The following is a 20,236-nucleotide window of genomic DNA, read 5'->3' on the forward strand; positions in this document are numbered from 1 at the left end:
GGAATCCTGATCCAAAATGGACCCGGGAAAACTGGACTGTGGTGGTGGACGTTCCGGATTACTCAAATGAACCGATGAGTTGTTCGTTGTAATGGGTCTCTCGTTTCCTTCATCAGCAGCGAGCAGAGTCATGGCTGCTGGGGTGGAATAGCGTCCCCCTCCCTTGGCAGCGTCAGGAGGTGGGGAGTCGTTGGTGCCCGTATCGGGATTAGCGATAGTTTATGTGGCAGCTGTTGTTGATGCTAAAGCCACTTGTAAATAAAAAGGGCGTTTGGCAGGAGCGAGATGAGTCACTTTGAACGCTCGGCATCTGTGATGATCCGTGATGATCCGTCTCTCAGCCCACAGGAAACTCCAGCGAATTCCCCCCAGAAGCTGCTGGCCTGGAGATGAGGCCATGTAATGAAGCCCTTTTTGTCAAATTGTTGCTGTTAACACAACGCTGCAGAGTCGCTCACGTCAAAGCTGTCGGAGTCTGGCTGTAATTAGTGTCAACTTTTTGATATCTCGCTGGAAGCCAGGAGTCGGATCGGGTTCTGGAATCATAGATCCATTTTTGAGGATTTGTTAAAAAGTCACCCAAGTAGACCTTTTTTGGCGCTTTGTTGCACTTGCACCTTTCCATCCGTCATTCCATCTGAAGAGGTGCGGATGGAGATTCGACATAAATGTCATCATCATTCATGTGATCCTACCCATTAAAATAACAACCTGGGGGGGCCACGCCTACATAATGCAAATCAGGGGTCTCAAACACGCGGCCTGTGGGCCAAATGTGGCCCGCAGGACACTAGTTTGAGGCCCCCGCCTTGATATGAAAGTTTAATGTTAGTGCGACCCGCGCAAGTTTGATATGGATGCTGTATGGTATCATGTACCCAGAAAAAAATATTACGTTTGATTAATGTTCATGTTAAAGGTTAAATAACTGTTAATAGTTATCCTCCCTGTCCATGTGGAAGTGGTAAGTTTTTGGCTATTTAAGTTTAAAGGAAATAACTTGAAGGCTACCGTTTAGGTCGCTAGCTCTCTAGTTTGCGAGTTAGCATGTGTCTCAAGACCCTGCAGTTGCGCAATACGTTGTAAATAAAAAGAGTATAAATGTGACTATAGTCGTGTTTTGTCATGTCTACAGGGCTCTAATAATGCTTTGTTCATTTTAATCTGAAAAAAATAATTTGTCTACCCACCAACTATATGTGGTTTCTTAAGTTTTTATTATTTGCCGTTTTATTATTATTATTATTATATTTATTTATTTGTTACTGATTGATTGATTTTCTTTATTCTTGATTTGTTTATTTATTTTTCATCTTATTTTGTGCAGAAAAATAAAAATGAAGATATTTGAGAACAGTGGAATGTTTTATCAGAGCTTTTATTGTAGAAAGTCGGAACCAAAGCACTGAAAAAGTTTGTATATTTTTCTGTTTTTAATAAATGCGTTTTTTTTGGAAAACATGATGCGGCCCAGCCTTGCAGGGGTCCCAGTTTGAGACCCCTGCTGTAAATACAAACGCTTCTTAGATGTCAAACATAAGATGCTCGATGCTGCCGATGATGTCCCGAATACAGGTGTTATAATTTGGGTCCAGGACCGCCCTGTGTCTTGACGGACAGCCATAGGATTCTCCGGCCCAGGATCCGGCTCAGGATCTTTCCAAAAATGATGGATGACTGTCTAAAATATACACAAACTCACACAACATTGACAAGAACGAGAACCGAGGTGGAAGGTTGCACTACACGGTACTTAAGTGGTTCGCACACAGGCCTCACAGCTAGGAGACCCGAGTTCAATTCCACCCTCTTTGTGGAGTTTGCATATTTTTTCTCCGGGTACTCCGGTTTCCTCCCACATTCCAAAAACATGCTAGGTTAATTGGCCACTCCAAATTGTCCATAGTATGAATGTGAGTGTGAATGGTTGTTTGTCTATATGTGCCCTGTGATTGGCTGGCCACCAGTCCAGAGTGGACCCGAGGACAGCTGGGATAGGCTCCAGCACTTACCGCGACCCTTGTGAGGATAAGCGGTAGAAAATGAATGAATACCTCTCCTTCAGAAGAAATCCTGATGCAAAAACAGTGGTTAACTTATTTTTACACGATTAGACTGCACAGTGGACGAGTGGTTAGCACGCAGGCCACACAGTGTAGAGACCCGAGTTCAATTCCACCCTCGGTCATCTCTGTGTGGAGTTTGCATGTTCTCCCCGTGCATGCGTGGGTTTTCTCCGGGTACTCCGGTTTCCTCCCACATTCCAGAAACATGCTAGGTTAATTAGCCACTCCAAATTGTCCATAGGTATGAATGTGAGTGTGAATGGTTGTTTGTCTATATGTGCCCTGTGATTGGCTGGCCACCAGTCCAGGGTGTACCTGAAGACAGCTGGGATAGGCTCCAGCACCCCCAACGACCCTCGTGAGGATAAGCAGTAGAAAATGAATGAATGATTATAAACAGATATAATATAATAATAACATTTTCCATCTATATCACAAAGCTGAGATGCAGTTTTTTTTAATATATAGTGTATATAAAACGTCTTAGCATATTAATGTGATGCTTTACAAAATGTCCTTTCAATTTCCTTCTGTGCCCCCTGGTCCCCCCCCCCCCCCTTCCAAACCCGGGTTTTACAATACTGCTGTAAGGCACCTTCATTATTGAAGTCCATGCATAACATCGTGCTGAATTTCTATGTATTTTATTTGCGTGTAAAACATTCAATGTGTGCCCTGAGATTATTTTAAGAATTTAAATGGGAGTGAAAAGCCATCAAGCCTTCTCGCCGTGATTCATTTGCCTCCTGGCGTAACTTTAGTGGAGCCTTCTGGAAACATCTATTCCTGTTGCTGACCATCCAAAGGAACAACACAAAAACTGTACTTTTTTTTTTATATATAACATTTCATCAAATGTCTTGACACACTGGAAAATAAACCAAGACAAATATTATTTTTAGCTCGGTGACCGTTGACGTTAACGTTGATAAATGGAGTGTGATGTGTACGTTTTTATAAAAAGGCTCTCATAGGAAACTGATTTTAAAGATGAAATAATCCTGCAGACTATTTTCAATGAAAGTGTCCTTTGGAAAATATGAAAATATGCTGGTCTATTCTGCTTCACAGAATGAAAGCAACAAGTGGTAACGTTAGAATCCTGTATTCTAAAAAAAAAAAAAAAAACTTTCCAAAGTGCTTAAATGCTACTTGGTAATGCCGCCTGTACAGCAAATATGTGTGTTGGACCGACTCTAAAGTTGGATTTGTAAATGTAGCTTTTGATGAACTTCATCAACGTACAAATAATATCCTTCAGAAGAGTTTATTTTCCTCTCTGTTGATCATGCTGCGTCATTCTCATCCAGGAAAAACTACAAGTCCATCCTGAAAAGAAAATGTGCTTTTTTGATATGCGCTAATTGGCTAACGCGTACTCGAACCGCGGCATCTGCTGCTGTCTGATCCCTGGCAAGAAGACCACCGGACTCGCAGGACTTTTGGCACCTCCAGCAACGCTCTGTGGCGTGTCTATTAAATCATCTTTGCTCCCCTTCTCGATATAGCCGTGTATTTTTGAACAAGAAAAATATTTGACTTATGCATACTGTAGGTGCAGCGCCGCTGGTCGCCGGCCAAAAACACCATTATCAAACGGCCAGTGAAAGAGGAACATTCATGGCTGCCTCACTCTGGAGTTTGCTCGCGTCTGATAAGCGTTCGTCTTCGGTTTCGTCTTACTGAAATCAAATTACACCCAAATAACAGGAAACATCTGACATTTACATTGACATGCAATTCTTAATGTACTTTCATTATTTACAATGCAGTCATTGCATTTCTCACATTTTTGGGGGGGGCCTTAACATGGATGATGGAGACTCTGCAATGTTTGTAAGTGGAAAACTTCACATTTTAAGGTCACCACCGCGATACAATCGGTGGATGATGGCAAGTTCCCCACAGCTTTTTAGGATGTGGGAAGGGGATGGTGACGTACTTTGATTAGCGACAAAAATGTGATGCTATCTGGAAAAACGATAAAATAACTCCCCCACCCAAGAGGTCAAGTTGATCATGCGGTTATCGATCCGTATGATGAAGATGACATCCTGAAACGATGCATCAGTCGCTTCCTGAATATGAACACCATTCAATGCTGCTTGCGGCTTTAATTAAAATAATTGTTTTTTTTTTGTTAATTTTTTTTCTAAAATAACAAACACTTAAACTTGCTGATATAGTTCCAATACTTCAAATATGATCTCAGGGAAGAAGTACATTTTAAACACTTATATGCTAGGACTACGTTAAAAAGCCATAGCATTTCAGTATGTGGAATCAAACTAACTAAATACAAATACTACAAATACAAATAATACAAAAAATAGAAAAAAATACAATAATAAAATAACAAAAATAAAAATAATAAGACAAATAATATAAAAAATAATAACATAAAATAATAATAATAATAATAAATTACATTATAATTAAATTATAATTAATTAATTAAATAAATTATATTAGGAAAGCAGGAAGTGAACAAATGTAACAGTTACTGATTGTAAAAGTACCAGATGGAGGGGTAGGATTTAATAAGCTTTGCTTCTTCCTACTCCTTTTGGACATGTGGAACTGTGAATTGATTATGTGATGCATTCAATTGTAATCTGATGCATGTTCAAATGAAATTAAACCATTACCATTACCATAATGACGTGACAAAACAACATATGCTGTAAACGTTTTAATAACTATCCTGACTGAAGCGACGCCTCCACTGTAGATTTTTTTTCAAAAGGAGCTTTCTGTATTTCTAACGGTTTACAAACAGTTTCAGAACTATTGACTGTATGGCTGAGACTAAATAAACAAGGATAATTTGAAGAGGGACAATTTAGCAATGTTTACAGTGTCTTGGTTACATAATGGCTTTTGCGTTGTCATCCAATTTGGAAGCACACTGGTGGCTTTCATTAGTGGCATGCATTTTTTTTTTTTTTGCATCATATTGAGCGATGCTGCCAATGAGCTGCCGAACTTCTGAAAAACACAGCAGGACGCTGCCAACATGCAAGCCCGACATGCACACACACATGCAAACACACACATGCACACACACACATGCAAACACACACACACCTCCAGAGGCGGTGAGGCTTGATTGCTGAAAAGCATGGTGGCTCGTCTCCAAGCGAGGCCACTTTAGCACATCGCCAGGCAGCGGCAGCCTCCCGGTCGTCAGCATGTCGGGGTTACCTCTGGGGGCCGGCCTGCATAAACACACATGACCCAAGACAAACTTTCACCATTCTGCCAGGTGTGCAAACACCAGGCTGCAAAAATACCCCGGAAAAGTCTTGACGGTGCAGAAACACGATGTCGGAGCTGCTGATGAACCCCCAAACTGACAGGAAACGGGGTCGGCAAAGAGGACATCACTGCATTGTCCAATGAGACAAAGTGGCAGGGTTCCCTGACGACGACCGCATCCTCTGCTCTTTGACCTTTCCCTGCTCCCAAACCCTCAAGTGTTTGTTCCCTGGCCTCTCTACCGGTGAGCCCCCAAGTGAACCTCCTGCGGGACGTCTTCCAGGCACTTAGCTTTATGTCTTCGTGTGAACTCGACACGCCAAAGCAGTCTGCAGGACGCAGAGAAACAAGACTTTAACTGCTACCAGATGCCGCATTGTCCTAACGCATTGTCTCGTTAGCCCGGGCGATGAATCCATGCTCGGGTAGTTACGGCAAGACCTTCGTGTTGTTTGCCAGTAAGAACCATGAAACATCTAAAAAAGCTGGGATAGGCTCCAGCTTGCCCTTGACGCTACTAAGAATAAGTAGCACAAAAGATGCACGGGCAGAATCGACTCGGTACGTTATGTCATATCCGACGTTGGGTCATGGGAGCAGCAGTCCAAGCAGAGAAGCCCAGACTTCCCTTTCCCCGGATGCTTCATCCAGACCTCGTATTCCCAGACCACTTGACAGACATAGTGTCATCTTCCTACTACCAGTTGGAGCTGCCCTGAACCAAGGCAAGGCAACTACCAGTTGGAGCTGCCCTGACCCAAGGCAAGCGTCTCCAAGGTTTCCCACGAAAAACCTTAAACTTGTTTCAGGGATGGGATTCATTGGGATGGCCGTATCTTCCAGCACAAGTCGTGTTCTCCACTCCTTAGCTTAAAAATGCTGACGGCAAAGAGCATCTTGATGAGCAAATCCACTCTTGTATCTGGCGAGCGGTCGACGAGGTGTCGTTAGCTAGCTAGTATCAATGCGGCGAGAAAGAGGTTCGGTCTTGTTTTGGATCATCAAAATCCGGCATGTCATCATATTACGTTTTTTTTTAGAGGGCCTCATAGTTGAAATAATTGTATCCAAATGACAGCAATGTAAGCTGGCTCAGTCTAACTTTTTCTTGTGTTATAATATACAGAAAAAGGAAAGAAATATGGTTATGGTAATGGTAATGGTTTAATTTCATTTGAACATGCATCAGATTACAATTGAATGCATCCCACAATCAGTTCACAGTTCCACATGTCCAAAAGGAGTAGGAAGAAGCAAAGCTTATTAAATCCTACCCCTCCATCTGGTACTTTTACAATCAATAACTGTTACATTTGTTCACTTCCTGCTTTCCTAATATAGTTTACGTTTTTATTTATTTATTTATGTATTTTTTTTGTCACGTACCAAAGTATGAGGTGATATGACCATCCAATGACATAATGGGTACCATAGTAAGTGTCAATATAGTGATATATATAATAATAATAATAATAATAAATTTTATTTGTATAGCGCTTTTCAAAATACTCAAAGACACTTTACAGAAGAATGGAGTTGAATAAAGCAAGTAAACAGAGTAGAAGACACACCAAAATACAACATTCATTGGTTAATACACACATGAGTAAGTAATAAGACATGAGTAAAAGCGGGGCGGGGCACAGCAGTCAGATATAAAAAAGTATATATATATATATATATATATATATATATATATAGCACATCATGACTGGTTCAAGACTGATACTTAATGATTTTTATTTTTATTTTTATTTTTATTTTTATTTTTATTTTTATTTTTATTTTTATTTTTATTTTTATTTTTATTTTTATTTTTATTTTTATTTTTATTTTTATTTTTATTTTTATTTTTATTTTTATTTTTATTTTAACATGACTGGTCCAAGACCCTTCATCCTTGTATTTAGCAAACATCAACTGCTTGTATTGTTTCTTGAATTGGCTCATCGTTGTGCATCCATTCCATAGTTTGATTCCACATACTGAAATGCTATGGCTAGCATAACGTAGTCCTAGCATAGAAGTGTTTCAAATGTACTTCTTCCCTGAGAATATATGTTCATGATGGGCAAAATTCCCCCAAAAAGTGCAGTTCCCCTTTAAGGATGGCAAAATTATCGAGGTAATTTTCATCCCGTTTATGCTCACTACAATGGCAGGTATGCTGGAGCCTATCCCGGCTGACTTCAGGCAAGAGGCGGGGTACACTCTGGCCTCAAATGACAGCAGTTTGTTCTATTTTTAAGGCAAATGAACATCTGATTTCACAAATCATGAATAATGCATAGATATGCATATGCATAGACCGCCACCAACACGCAGTCTGGCGATAAACAGATAACCACTTTTTTTAACGATAACTCTTTTGTCAGAATCAGATGCAATGCGAACCCGGCCCTCGGTGCCTCTTACCTCCGCTCACCCCCGCCGCGAGACTGTGAGTAAGCACGTAGCCGCCTGCTGCTTATACTATTAGCGGCGCTGATGAGAGTTGTCTGACAGTCTGTAAAGTCAACCTGTAATTACCACGGCTGCGTATCCCCGGGCAAGAAATGCAGTCAGATTTATAGATTTATTCCGTCTTCAAATTAGCATCGTGCTGCAGATTCCAGCATTTCATCTCGCAGTCTGCTGGAATGTTTGGAGAGCAATTCGCAAACGCACGTCCTCTAACCGCCAGCTGTAAGATAATGCAGGGGCACCCCAGATATATAAGGCGCGCACACGTAGTACAAACCTCAGCAAAGTATCGCTTTCACTTTTTTGGAAAATGTGACATCGTAAACGCATCAGGACTCACATCCAAGATCCGGATTCATGAATGATTTTTGTTTGCAGAGCTCGAATGTGTTGCCACCACAAGAAGCAACATCCTTGTTTAGAAGTGACTCACACTTTCCACATTTTGGGATGAGCCCGAGAAGTTACGGCTCATCAATTACCGGCCCGGGACAGTGGAAAGTCGTAAAGCATTTTGACTGATGGCGTCAAACTTGCGCAACTTGGCGACGGTCGTAATTCAATTAGGATACCGTCAGCATGATACAGTGTGTAGGTTCTAATTAAATGAACGACAGTTAATTACGTTTTTGCGCTCTTGCTACTGTGCTTCATCGTCTAACTCTTGAGAGAAATAAGACGGCAAAGTGCTTAAGTTTGTTGTTATTTGACCCTGGAAGTTGATTGACTTTCTTTCCTACTACATTTTCTTACTTTCTTTCCACACATTTAACGAGCAAAGCTGCAGGTTGTATTTTAAGACATGTAGCAAAGCCTCTTTTTCGCCGCTTTAGACTTGGCTTTGACCCTGGAAGTTGATTGACTTTCTTTCCTACTACATTTTCTTACTTTCTTTCCACACATTTAACTAGCAAAGCTGCAGGTTGTATTTTAAGACGTGTCGCAAAGCCTCTTTTTCGCTGCATTAGACTTGGCTTTGACCCTGGAAGTTGATTGACTTTCTTTCCTACGACATTTTCTTACTTTCTTTCCACACATTTAACTAGCAAAACTGCAGGTTGTATTTTAAGACGTGTAGCGAAGCCTGTTTTTCGCTGCATTAGACTTGGCTTTGACCCTGGAAGTTGATTGACTTTCTTTCCTACTACATTTTCATACTTTCTTTCAACACATTTAAATAAACTTCTTTAACTTGGAAATAATGGCGACAAAGAGAATATGGCTGCCTGGTTCAAACTCCTATGACACTTGTAAAAACACGTAAATACAGAAGAGACCGACAACAATATTCAAAGTTACTCGCAGCCAGGAGAGTGAAACAACATACCCACTGACATGTCGCTCCACTCTGAGTATGCAGTTCACACTTCACTTTCGGGGGTCCGTACTACATGGTCGTGAAACTCTAAGGGGGAGGGGGGAGAAGGCAGTTGCACGAGCTGTATTTGTTTGTCTATGTGTGTGTGTGTGTATGTGAGAGTGATTACTTTTATTATTTTATGAGTTCTTATCTTGACACATTCTTGCAGGATTAACAGAAACATCTGCAGGGTTGCTGTTGGCGCATCCAGGAACCTCCAGCAAAGCTGCAGGTTGTATTTTAAGACATGTAGCGAAGCCTCTTTTTTGCCGCTTTAGACTTGGCTTTGACCCTGGAAGTTGATTGAATTTCTTTCCTACTACATTTTCTTACTTTCTTTCCACACATTTAACTAGCAAAGCTGCAGGTTGTATTTTAAGACATGTAGCGAAGCCTCTTTTTCGCCGCTTTAGACTTGGCTTTGACCCTGGAAGTTGATTGACTTTCTTTCCTACTACATTTTCTTACTTTCTTTCCACACATTTAAATAAACTTCTTTAACTTGGAAATAATGGTGACAAAGAGAATATGGCTGTCTGGTTCAAACTCCTATGACACTTGTAAAAACACGTAAATACAGAAGAGACCGACAACATTATTCAAAGTTACTCGCAGCCACAAGAGTGAAACAACATACCCAATGCCGCTCCACTCTAAGTATGCAGTTCACATTTCACTTTCAGGGGTCCCTACTACATGGTCGTGCAACTCTAAGGGGGAGGGGGGAGAAGGCAGTTGCACGAGCTGTATTTGTTTGTCTATGTGTGTGTGTGTATATGTGAGAGTGATTACTTTTATTATTTTATGAGTTCTTATCTTGACACATTCTTGCAGGATTAACAGAAACATCTGCAGGGTTGCTGTTGGTGCATCCAGGCATCTCCAGGACATGGGGGTCACTGGGGGTCTCTGATCAGGGTCACAGGAACATTTCTTCTTCAGCACATTCAGACTTTCTATTGTCTAAGCCAGGGGTCTCAAACTAGATGCTAGTTTGAGGCCTCCACCTTGATACCAAAGTTTATTGTTGAAATGACAGCTTAAAGCTGTGTGCACACCGGACACAATTAACATGATTTTGCCCCGCCCATACTGTTACCCTACCCTGTTACCCCGCCCTGTTTTGCTTTGGATTAGCAATGAAGCTAAAGACTTATGATGCTAGGTACAAATAAATGCAGGAAATGATTTGGAATAAAAGGGAAAATACACGTCAAGATAAAGCATCTCATCAAACATGTTGTTAAAGTTACCACGCTGCTCCCAGATGGAACTGAGTACGATGCTAACTTGCTAATTGGGTCAAATTATTAAGTTTCATTAATGTTCATGTTAAAGGTTAAATAACTGTTAATACTGTACATTTGAATCTGAAAAATATAATTTCTCTACCAACTGTATGTGGTTTCTTACGTTTTTCTTATTTGCTGTTTTATTAATATTTTACTTATTTATTACTGATTGATTGATTTATTGTCTTTATTCTTAATTTGTTTATTTTTTTTATCTTATTTTGTGTGTAGAAAAATAAAAATTAAGATATTTGAGAACAGTGGAATGTTTTATCAGATATTTTGGTGTGGAAAACCGGAACCAAAGTACTGAAAAAGTGTAGGGTATAGCAGAAGCAAAAGCATTGAAGATAGTTTTTTTTATTGATTTTTTTTCCAGTTTTTAATAAATGCATTATGGGTTGTTTTTTTTTTTTTTGAAAACCTAATGCGGCCCGGCTTCACCCAGAACCTAGCTCCAGTGGCCCCCAGGTAAATTGAGTTTGAGACCCCTGGTTTAAGCACATGGATATAAGGGTGATAACTAACGCCACATTCATTCTAGCTTCATTTTATTCTAACAATGGCCCACAAACTTTTAGCTGGGCTCTTCGTCATCCATCAGGATCTTCTCAAAACAAGAAGCCGCCTCTTCTCCATACGTTTGACTTGCTATTTTTCCTCTAACGCCGTTATTGTGCTGCACAAGGCCCGAGTGTGGAACCATGGTGTTATGAAATCATGTGAATTATCCGTCACAAAAAATCCAAGACAGCGGAGTGTATTGTTTGCGGCATTGTCGCTGCCACGCCGTCCGACGTCCTCCTCATAAAGCCTGGCTTCTCTGCTGAGAGATGCTGGCTTTGTTCTGGGCAGCAGATAAACAGGCGACGTGAGGGGTTCAGTATAATGGGCTGCTTATGTATAACATCACTGAGGTTGGCTGCCATGACCCCCCCACCCGCCACCCCCCCATACTCTGAGTCACACACACGTCCTGCATTGGTCCTCACACTGCGTGATGACATTTGTCATCATGTGACAATACGAGGGAGGGGATCATGTGACTGTCAGCCTTGCACTGAACTTGCATCATCGACACCGTGCATGTCGTTACGGTGCTGACTTTGCACATAATGGGACTCCCCCACTCCGTAATGCCTTCTGAAAAAAGATCATAACAACCCTCGTTTACATAATGTCACCTGCATCTTCACTCATTGACTGACGGCTATTTTCAGAGAAGAGAGCTCCATTCGGGTATTTTTGCTGAACTTTCCCGATCCACAGAATATAATATTAATATTATTTTAGGACTACGTAAACACTCGCACTATGTCAAGAAACTTTGGGCTCTCGTTTTTAAGCAGGAAAAAAAAGTTTGTTTTTAGCCTTTTGTGGTCTTTAGAAATCAGCAGTGGAACAGTGTGGTTTCAGCCAAACATTTTAGTGTCCACTAAAAGTTAGGAGACCCGAGTTCGATTCCACCCTCCACCATGTCTGTGGAGTTTGCATGTTCTCCCCGTGCATGCGTGGGTTTTCTCCGGGTACTCCGGTTTCCTCCCACATTCCAAAAACATGCTAGGTTAATTGGCGACTCCAAATTGTCCATAGGTATGAATGTGAGTGTGAATGGTTGTTTGTCTATATGTGCCCTGTGATTGGCTGGCCACCAGTCCAGGGTGTACCCCGCCTCTCGTCCCAAGACAGTTGGGATAGGCTCCAGCTACTTGATGTAGAGCTCCGGTGTAGCACCAAAGCGGACCGCTAGCTCATTACCATCATCAGCCACAATGGCGTCACCTATGTCACCGCTATCCTTTGCCATGGCGACAGATCCACAGCCAGACAAATTCTGTGCCGATGTAAGCTGCTTTTATTTTTGTCTCTGCTGGATTTGTCGGCCATTTTACTCTCTCAATTCAAAAGTCCCAAATTTTGCACATTTTCTGAGACTTTTTTCCCATTAAAAATGAATGAGGAATTTTTCAATGTTCCATATTTCTCAACCTAAATGGACCGCATCCAAGACAGAACACAAACACTTAACATGCTAAGTTTAGCATTGCTAATTAGACCACAGACCTTGGCTACTACAACCATATCACAGAATATATAATAACTGTGAAAAAAAAATGTTGATCATCAAAATATCCATATTTTTTCATGTATATGACTTTAACAGCAGCATCATCTTAGGTTAGGCGTTTAACTGAAGGAAGACAAAATAATCAAACGTCCAGCTCTCATGCCTGAGCTGGCAAAGCTGCAGGCTGTATTTTATGTATTTTTTTTCTGCTTTAGACTTGGCTTGGCTTTGACCCTGGAAGTTGATTGACTTTCTTTCCTACTACATTTTCTTACTTTCTTTCCACACATTTAACTAGCAAAGCTGCAGGTTGTATTTTAAGACGTGTAGCGAAGCCTCTTTTTTGCTGCATAAGACTTGGCTTTGACCCTGGAAGTTGATTGACTTTCTTTCCAACTACATTTTCTTACTTTCTTTCCACGCATTTAACTAGCAAAGCTGCAGTTTGTATTTTAAGACGTGTAGCAAAGCCTCTTTTTTGCTGCATTAGACTTGGCTTTGACCCTGGAAGTTGATTGACTTTCTTTCCTACTACATTTTGTTAATTCTTTCCACACGTTTAACTAGCAAAGCTGCAGGTTGTATTTTAAGACGTGTAGCGAAGCCTCTTTTTTGCTGCATAAGACTTGGCTTTGACCCTGGAAGTTGATTGACTTTCTTTCCAACTACATTTTCTTACTTTCTTTCCACGCATTTAACTAGCAAAGCTGCAGGTTGTATTTTAAGACGTGTAGCGAAGCCTCTTTTTTGCTGCATTAGACTTGGCTTTGACCCTGGAAGTTGATTGACTTTCTTTCCTACTACATTTTGTTAATTCTTTCCACACGTTTAACTAGCAAAGCTGCAGGTTGTATTTTAAGACATGTAGCAAAGCCTCTTTTGTGCTGCATAAGACTTGGCTTTGACCCTGGAAGTTGATTGACTTTCTTTCCAACTACATTTTTTTACTATCTTTCCACGCATTTAACTAGCAAAGCTGCAGGTTGTATTTTAAGACGTGTAGCAAAGCCTCTTTTTTGCTGCATTAGACTTTGACCCTGGAAGTTGATTGACTTTCTTTCCTACTACATTTTCTTACTTTCTTTCCACACATTTAACTAGCAAAGCTGCAGGTTGTATTTTAAGATGTGTAGCGAAGCCTCTTTTTTTTCGCTGCATTAGACTTGGCTTGGCTTTGACCCTGGAAGTTGATTGACTTTCTTTCCTACTACATTTTCTTACTTTCTTTCCACACATTTAACTAGCAAAGCTGCAGGTTGTATTTTAAGATGTGTAGCGAAGCCTCTTTTTTTTCGCTGCATTAGACTTGGCTTGGCTTTGACCCTGGAAGTTGATTGACTTTCATTCTTACTACATTTTCTTACTTTCTTTCCACACATTTAACTAGCAAAGCTGCAGGTTGTATTTTAAGACGTGTAGCGAAGCCTCTTTTTTGCATTAGAATTTGGCTTTGACCCTGGGAGTTGATTGACTTTCTTTCCTACTACATTTTCTTACTTTCTTTCCACACATTTAATTAATGTTCCCCCAAATTCCATACAAATTCACTGCGTACCTTTCAACATGGTAGCGTGTATAATACCTGTACCAGTACGTGTACAGCATATGCAAGTTCAAGCTAAAGCGACCTGTCAGCGAGCACGTAGAAACCATTGCTTGGGTCTCGGCGGGCCTGCCCTCTTTGAAGCGCAGCCTCGGTCGGGACTGTTTACCCTGGCACGGGAGCTTGATTAAAACGAGCTATGAGGAAAAGCAAAATAGCTCAGCCTTTCGGTGGTCAGCCGCAGCAGCCTCATCGCAGCCTCCACCAATCATCTGATGATCTGACACCCCCGTTTGTTTTTTAACACATTTTAATGCAATCATAAAAAGCTATTTTTAATGCGTGTTTAGCTTCCATATTAAACATTTCCCCTTATTACTTAAAGACCGACTCTATTTTCTCTGTGACTCCAAAAACAGCTGTCCAGACGCCACAAAGCTCAGCGGAAGATGAAGATACCAGCGCTGCACTCCGCTAGAACGTACAATATCATAACTCGCCAAACAATCCTCACAGAACGTCAACATCCTCTTTGCCGATGCGGCGCCGCGGATCGCATTTCCTCATCTCCGTGAGTTTTGGACAGCATCGCAGCGAACCTCTACGTGACTTCTGCCTGCGGCGGGTCACAAAGGAGATGGCTGGCCTTCGCACCGCCAGTTTCCGATGTAAACTGGCTTACATGTGTTGCCCGTTCCAGCCAATCAAAGTCGCCTGTTTGCTAGCATGGCGCTTTTGATGCGTGACAGACGGGAGTCCACGCGAGTGCAGGCCAAATGAACTATTAACTCATTCACTGCCAAAGATGTCTTTGAGCTACAGATCACAAATGTGACTTTTAGTCTTGTAGGCAATGTCTTTCTGTCCCAGCAGGGGGCAGCAGTTCTGGATATGACAAACATGGTCAAATGACTTGAAAGGATAGTTGGCATTTTAAGATGTGTAGCAAAGCCTACCCTTTTTGTTTTTAATTAACACTGGCTAACTTCATTCATTCATTTTCGACTGCTTATCCTCACAAGGGTCACAGGGGGGTGCTGGAGCCTATCCCAGCAGGGTACACCCTGGACTGGTGGCCAGCCAATCACAGGGCACATATAGACAAACAACCATTCACACTCACATTCATACCTATGGACAATTTGGAGTCGCTAATTAACCTAGCATGTTTTTGGAATGTGGGAGGAAACCGGAGTCTCCGGAGAAAACCCACGCATGCACGGGGAGAACATGCAAACTCCACAGACATGGTCGAGGGTGGAATCGAACTCGGGTCTCCTAACTTTTAGTGGACACTAAAATGTTTGGCTGAAACCACACTGTGTTCCACTGCTGATTTCTAAAGACCCCAAAAGGCTAAAAACAAACTTTTTTTTTCCTGCTTAAAAACGAGAGCCTAAAGTTTCTTGACATAGTGCGAGTGTTTACGTAGTCCTAAAATAATATTAATATTCTGTGGATCGGGAAAGTTCAGCAAAAATACCCGAATGGAGCTCTCTTCTCTGAAAATAGCTGTCAGTCAATGAGTGAAGATGCAGGTGACATTATGTAAACGAGGGTTGTTTTTTCAGAAGGCATTACAGAGTGGAGGAGTCGCCAACTAACCTAGCATGTTTTTGGAATGTGGGAGGAAACCGGCCGAGGGTGTAATTGAACTCGGGTCTCCTAGCTGTGAGGTCTGCGCGCTAACCACTCGACCACTGTGCAACTGACTAACTTCATTCATTCATTAATTTTCTACCACTTATCCTCGCGAGGGTTGCGGGGGTGCTGGAGCCTATCCCAGCGGGGTACACCCTGGACTGGTGGCCAGCCAATCACAGGGCACATATAGACAAACAACCATTCACACTCACATTTATACCTATGGACAATTTGAAGTCACCAATTAACCTAGCATGTTTTTGGAATGTGGGAGGAAACCGGAGGGTGGAATTGAACCCTGGTCTCCTCGCAGTCTCCTAGGTCTGCGCGCTAACCACTCAACTGGCTAACTTATCAAAGTTAAAAAAAGATGGCAACAAGTTAGAATGGATATATTATCTTTCCTACTACAGTGGATCCCCCGTACATTCATTTTTCATTATTTGCTTTTTTTTCTCAGAAAACACATCTCATTCATCGTAAGTCGGTCATAATCTATAAATACGTAATGCAGGTCAAATGTATAACATACATTTTTTGTCTTTCTGCTTCACTGATAATGTTTTTTCATCAATCATTAAGATTAATTCAATGAATTGAACCTTTACAAGTCAAGATGGCCACCTTCCACAAATACTTGTCATTGGCATTTGAACGCAAGGGAAATTTTACGGAAAATTTGGGAAATTCTGGTCGTCCACCAGAAAGCAGACCGGAAGTTGTGCTGCTCTGGTAGAACGGGAGAACTATTAAACCGGATGTGTGCCGGGAAGGAAGAGCAAAATCTGCTATTTTCCAGATGAAAATGAGACCATTGACGGCTACGCTTTGACATCCGACTCCAGTAAGGAAAACGAGTAGAATCCAAAGCAACACCTCGCTACGTTTGTGATAACAAGGCAGCTCCGTTGGAGGGAAGGTGTGTGTGGTCCTGGGTGGTAGAACTGGTCCGGCAGGGTGGGCCTTCCACCACAGTCCTCGGGGCAGGACCAGAGCTCGCAGCAACCAGTCCAGGCTCTTCATCTGGGATTCAGTCGGTAGCTTATGTGACCACCGGAGGAGAAAATCTTCCGAATTAAATATTATATTCCATATTGTATTCCAGCCTTCACAGCTGTCAGGAATTTGTCTCCACACAGATGCGAGCTCCAAAAAAACTCTCTGAAGACTTCTTCCCTCAAGTCCGTGTGGTGTTTACATACAAGCGCAGTGCGATTAGACGTGTTCAAGCCATGAAAACGCTCCACTTCGCTTCAACCCCAGACCACGTCGCGAATGCGCTCTGGCGTGACGCGCGAGGCTCCGCTTACGCCGTAATTGTCCAAATCCCTCCAATCAAGGACCGTCGTCTTTCAAAGCGAAGACAAGATGGGGAAAAAAAAGTTTGTTTGTCTCCGAGTCCAACAAAACTTTATTCTGTGTAAACAAAAGCAGAACCTTTAATTGACGTGGTCCTGGATCAGATCTGGACTTAGTGGAGTCCTCAGAGGCGAAGACCGCCACTGTGGTTCGTGACGCCGGGTGAACCCCTGACCTGACATCCTCACGTTGAAGCAAACTATCATCAACTTCCTGCACTTGTTAATTCCTGATGATATCCAAAACGACGCCGCCATCATCGTCATCATCATTGGGCTGAGATTGTTGACCGCCGTGGCGTGCCACCCAAGACGTTACACCCCCCACCCCCATGCCAGCGGGCTTTTATGATTTATTTTTCATTCCATTTTTAAGGCTCCATCATGATCTCCAAATTGCGCTCCCGTCGGGACGCTCGTAATTTGCCTGCACTTCGTCCCGCGCTTTTTAACGCTTTTGACAGCAAAGCATCCCGTGTCCTTCATCCACGCCGCCTTAAATGCTGTTATTCAAAAGGATAACATTTCAAGTTGCTGGCTGATTACCCAGAAAGGCAACACGTGCACGGAGCAGATCATTGCCGGGCGTATTTTTAGCAGGAAGGTAAATGCCACGGCTGACACCGTGCATTAAATCTCGCCGTAGAAAGAGCCACCGTGCGCTCGGAGATGCCCGGGCTGTGTTTGCCTGCTGCCAACCGAGTGGCCAATCCCGGCCGGTCCTGTGGCCCGGGGGGGCATGTTCTTGTTTTAGACGGCAAATATTGACACAGCAGCATGCCAGGGTCAATTTCTTCACTGTACCAAAATACAGAGAGAAATGAGGACTTGAGGAATTGTGTAGTATAAATTCAACACCGTTTTCATCTATTTATTCCACCACTACTTCGTCTAATGCCATCTCATTTGGAATTAGAAGCGATTCAAACCAAGGCAATGTCTAAATGTTCCAACAACGTACATTAGAATGCTCTCATTTATTTACTAATTATTATGGTGTATAAATGCTTGATTTGAACTTTGTAGGAGTAAGTACGTTTTAAGCGGAAAAAAAATAACTATTTGAAAACTAAACTAAACTTCACCAGTTTTCATAGTTCCATTCACTTAGGGGTGTCAATGATATTTATAGCACCCCCTATGGGTTGTGTTGAATAATTACATACAAAAAAGACAAATCCGACAAAGCTAATGAAAAGTGAGCATGCGCAAAAGCATGACATCGCAGGCATTTCCGTGTTTACGGAAGTAAACATTGCTTTGCAGTGTGAACGATACCATCGCAGAAGTTGTGTAATCATAGCATACGGAATACATGACATTATAGTCATTTATTGGTGTATTCTAAACCCTTAAGTGATTTAAAGTGTAACCAAGCTAAGAAAAAGGACACAATCATTTAGCTAACGTATCAAAAGTATCACTAATTTGATTTCGGAATCGATTTTAAAGCATGAATGAGTTGGTATCAAGTATCGGTATTTTGTATCGATCTATTCATTACTAACGTGCTCTCCTTAACCGTTTGTAGCAAGGATTTTGGAGACAATATTAGCTCAACAAAATGATTCCGTGTAGGAGATGAAGAGGAAATATGGTAAACATTTTGGAGACAACTTGGTGCCAAGCTGCGTGTGTTTGGCAGGAGTGGTGAGCCATGACGAAAGTTGCTTCGCTAACCAAATCGGATGAGAATAATTTCGCCCACATCGGTGAGTACCCCTTAATCCGAGTTTTGCACGATAAACCACCCCTTCCCTTTTCGTGTCATACAGCAGTTGCATTGCATTCGTATCGGATTTGTATCCAGGTACAAATGAGGCCTGAGTCGCATTTGAAAAAATCGGAATTGTGCTGTTCACACTGACATGTAAACAGCAGATACAGGTCGCATTTGGGCAATGAAATCGGAATAGGCCTGCAGTGTGAACGTAGCCAAAGGTAGTCAACCAATCGTGCGCAAATGTTACACAATGTGCTTGTCAATCCCCTAAAAGCTTGTACCAAATTTAGTGGTGATTAGCACCAAATTTAGTGGTGATTAGGCTGAACTTGTAAATAAAGTTACAAGGTTTTGGACAGGCTAACAGTAGAGGTGCACATTGTGACACATTTTTAGTCTTTCATGTGAGTTCAGTACAAGTTCCATGATGATGCATCCCAAGATTCATTCATTCATTCATTTTATACCGCTTATCCTCACAAGGATCGCGTAGGGTGCTGGAGCCTATCCCAGCTGTCTTCGGGAGAGAGGCGAGGTACACCCTGGACTGGTGGCCAGCCAATCACAGGGCACATATAGACAAACAACCATTCACACTCACATTCATACCTATGGACAATTTGGAGTGGCCAATTAACCTAGCATGTTTTTGGAATGTGGGAGGAAACCGGAGTACCCGGAGAAAACCCACGCATGCACGGGGAGAACATGCAAACTCCACACAGAGATGGTCGAGGGTGAGATTGAACACGGGTCTCCTAGCTGTGAGATCTGCATGCTAACCACTCAACCGCCATGCAGCCCAATGAAGAACAACAAAAAATATATGACAATAATAATATCATTTTACTATATTAAACTCTTCTGCAGCGGCGCCGCGGTCTAGTGGTTAGCTTTAGAGTTAGGTTAGGTTAGAGTGTGAATGGTTGTGTGTCTATATGTGCCCTGTGATTGGCTGGCCACCAGTCCAGGGTGTACCCCGCCTCACGCCCGAAGACAGCTGGGATAGGCTCCAGCAACCCCGCGACCCTCGTGAGGAAAAGCGGTAGAAAATGAATGAAACTCTTCTGCACTCTGTGTGGATGCTAGCGGCCCCGCCTCCACCCACTGAGACAAAGAGGCTCTATAACTGAGAAAAGGGCTCACTCCCAGATGGCTTTCGGTGAGACACCTCGGACTGGTGGCCAGCCAATCACAGGGCACATATAGACAAACAACCATTCACACTCACATTCATACCTATGGACAATTTGGAGTGGCCAATTAAGCTAGCATGTTTTTGGAATGTGGGAAGAAACCGGAGTACCCGGAGAAAACCCACGCATGCATGGGGAGAACATGCAAACTCCAAACAGATGGCAGAGGGTGGAATTGAACCCAAGTCTCCTAGCTGTGAGGTTTGCGCGCTAACCACTCGACCGCTGTGCAGCCCCATCCCAAGATTTATTCTCCAAAAAATGT

General features: G+C 42.3%; 1 protein-coding gene across 1 annotated transcript in view; it reads left to right on the forward strand.

The window, feature by feature from the left end:
* LOC131120346 (runt-related transcription factor 2-like) overlaps nt 1-20,236 on the forward strand; it is a 119,319-nt gene that overhangs the window by 57,665 nt on the left and 41,418 nt on the right. The window lies entirely within an intron of this gene.

Source organism: Doryrhamphus excisus, linkage group LG11, assembly GCF_037039965.1.
Source record: "Doryrhamphus excisus strain RoL-2023G ecotype Guam linkage group LG11, RoL_Dexc_Guam_v1.1, whole genome shotgun sequence".
In the NCBI taxonomy this organism is placed as follows: domain Eukaryota; kingdom Metazoa; phylum Chordata; class Actinopteri; order Syngnathiformes; family Syngnathidae; genus Doryrhamphus; species Doryrhamphus excisus.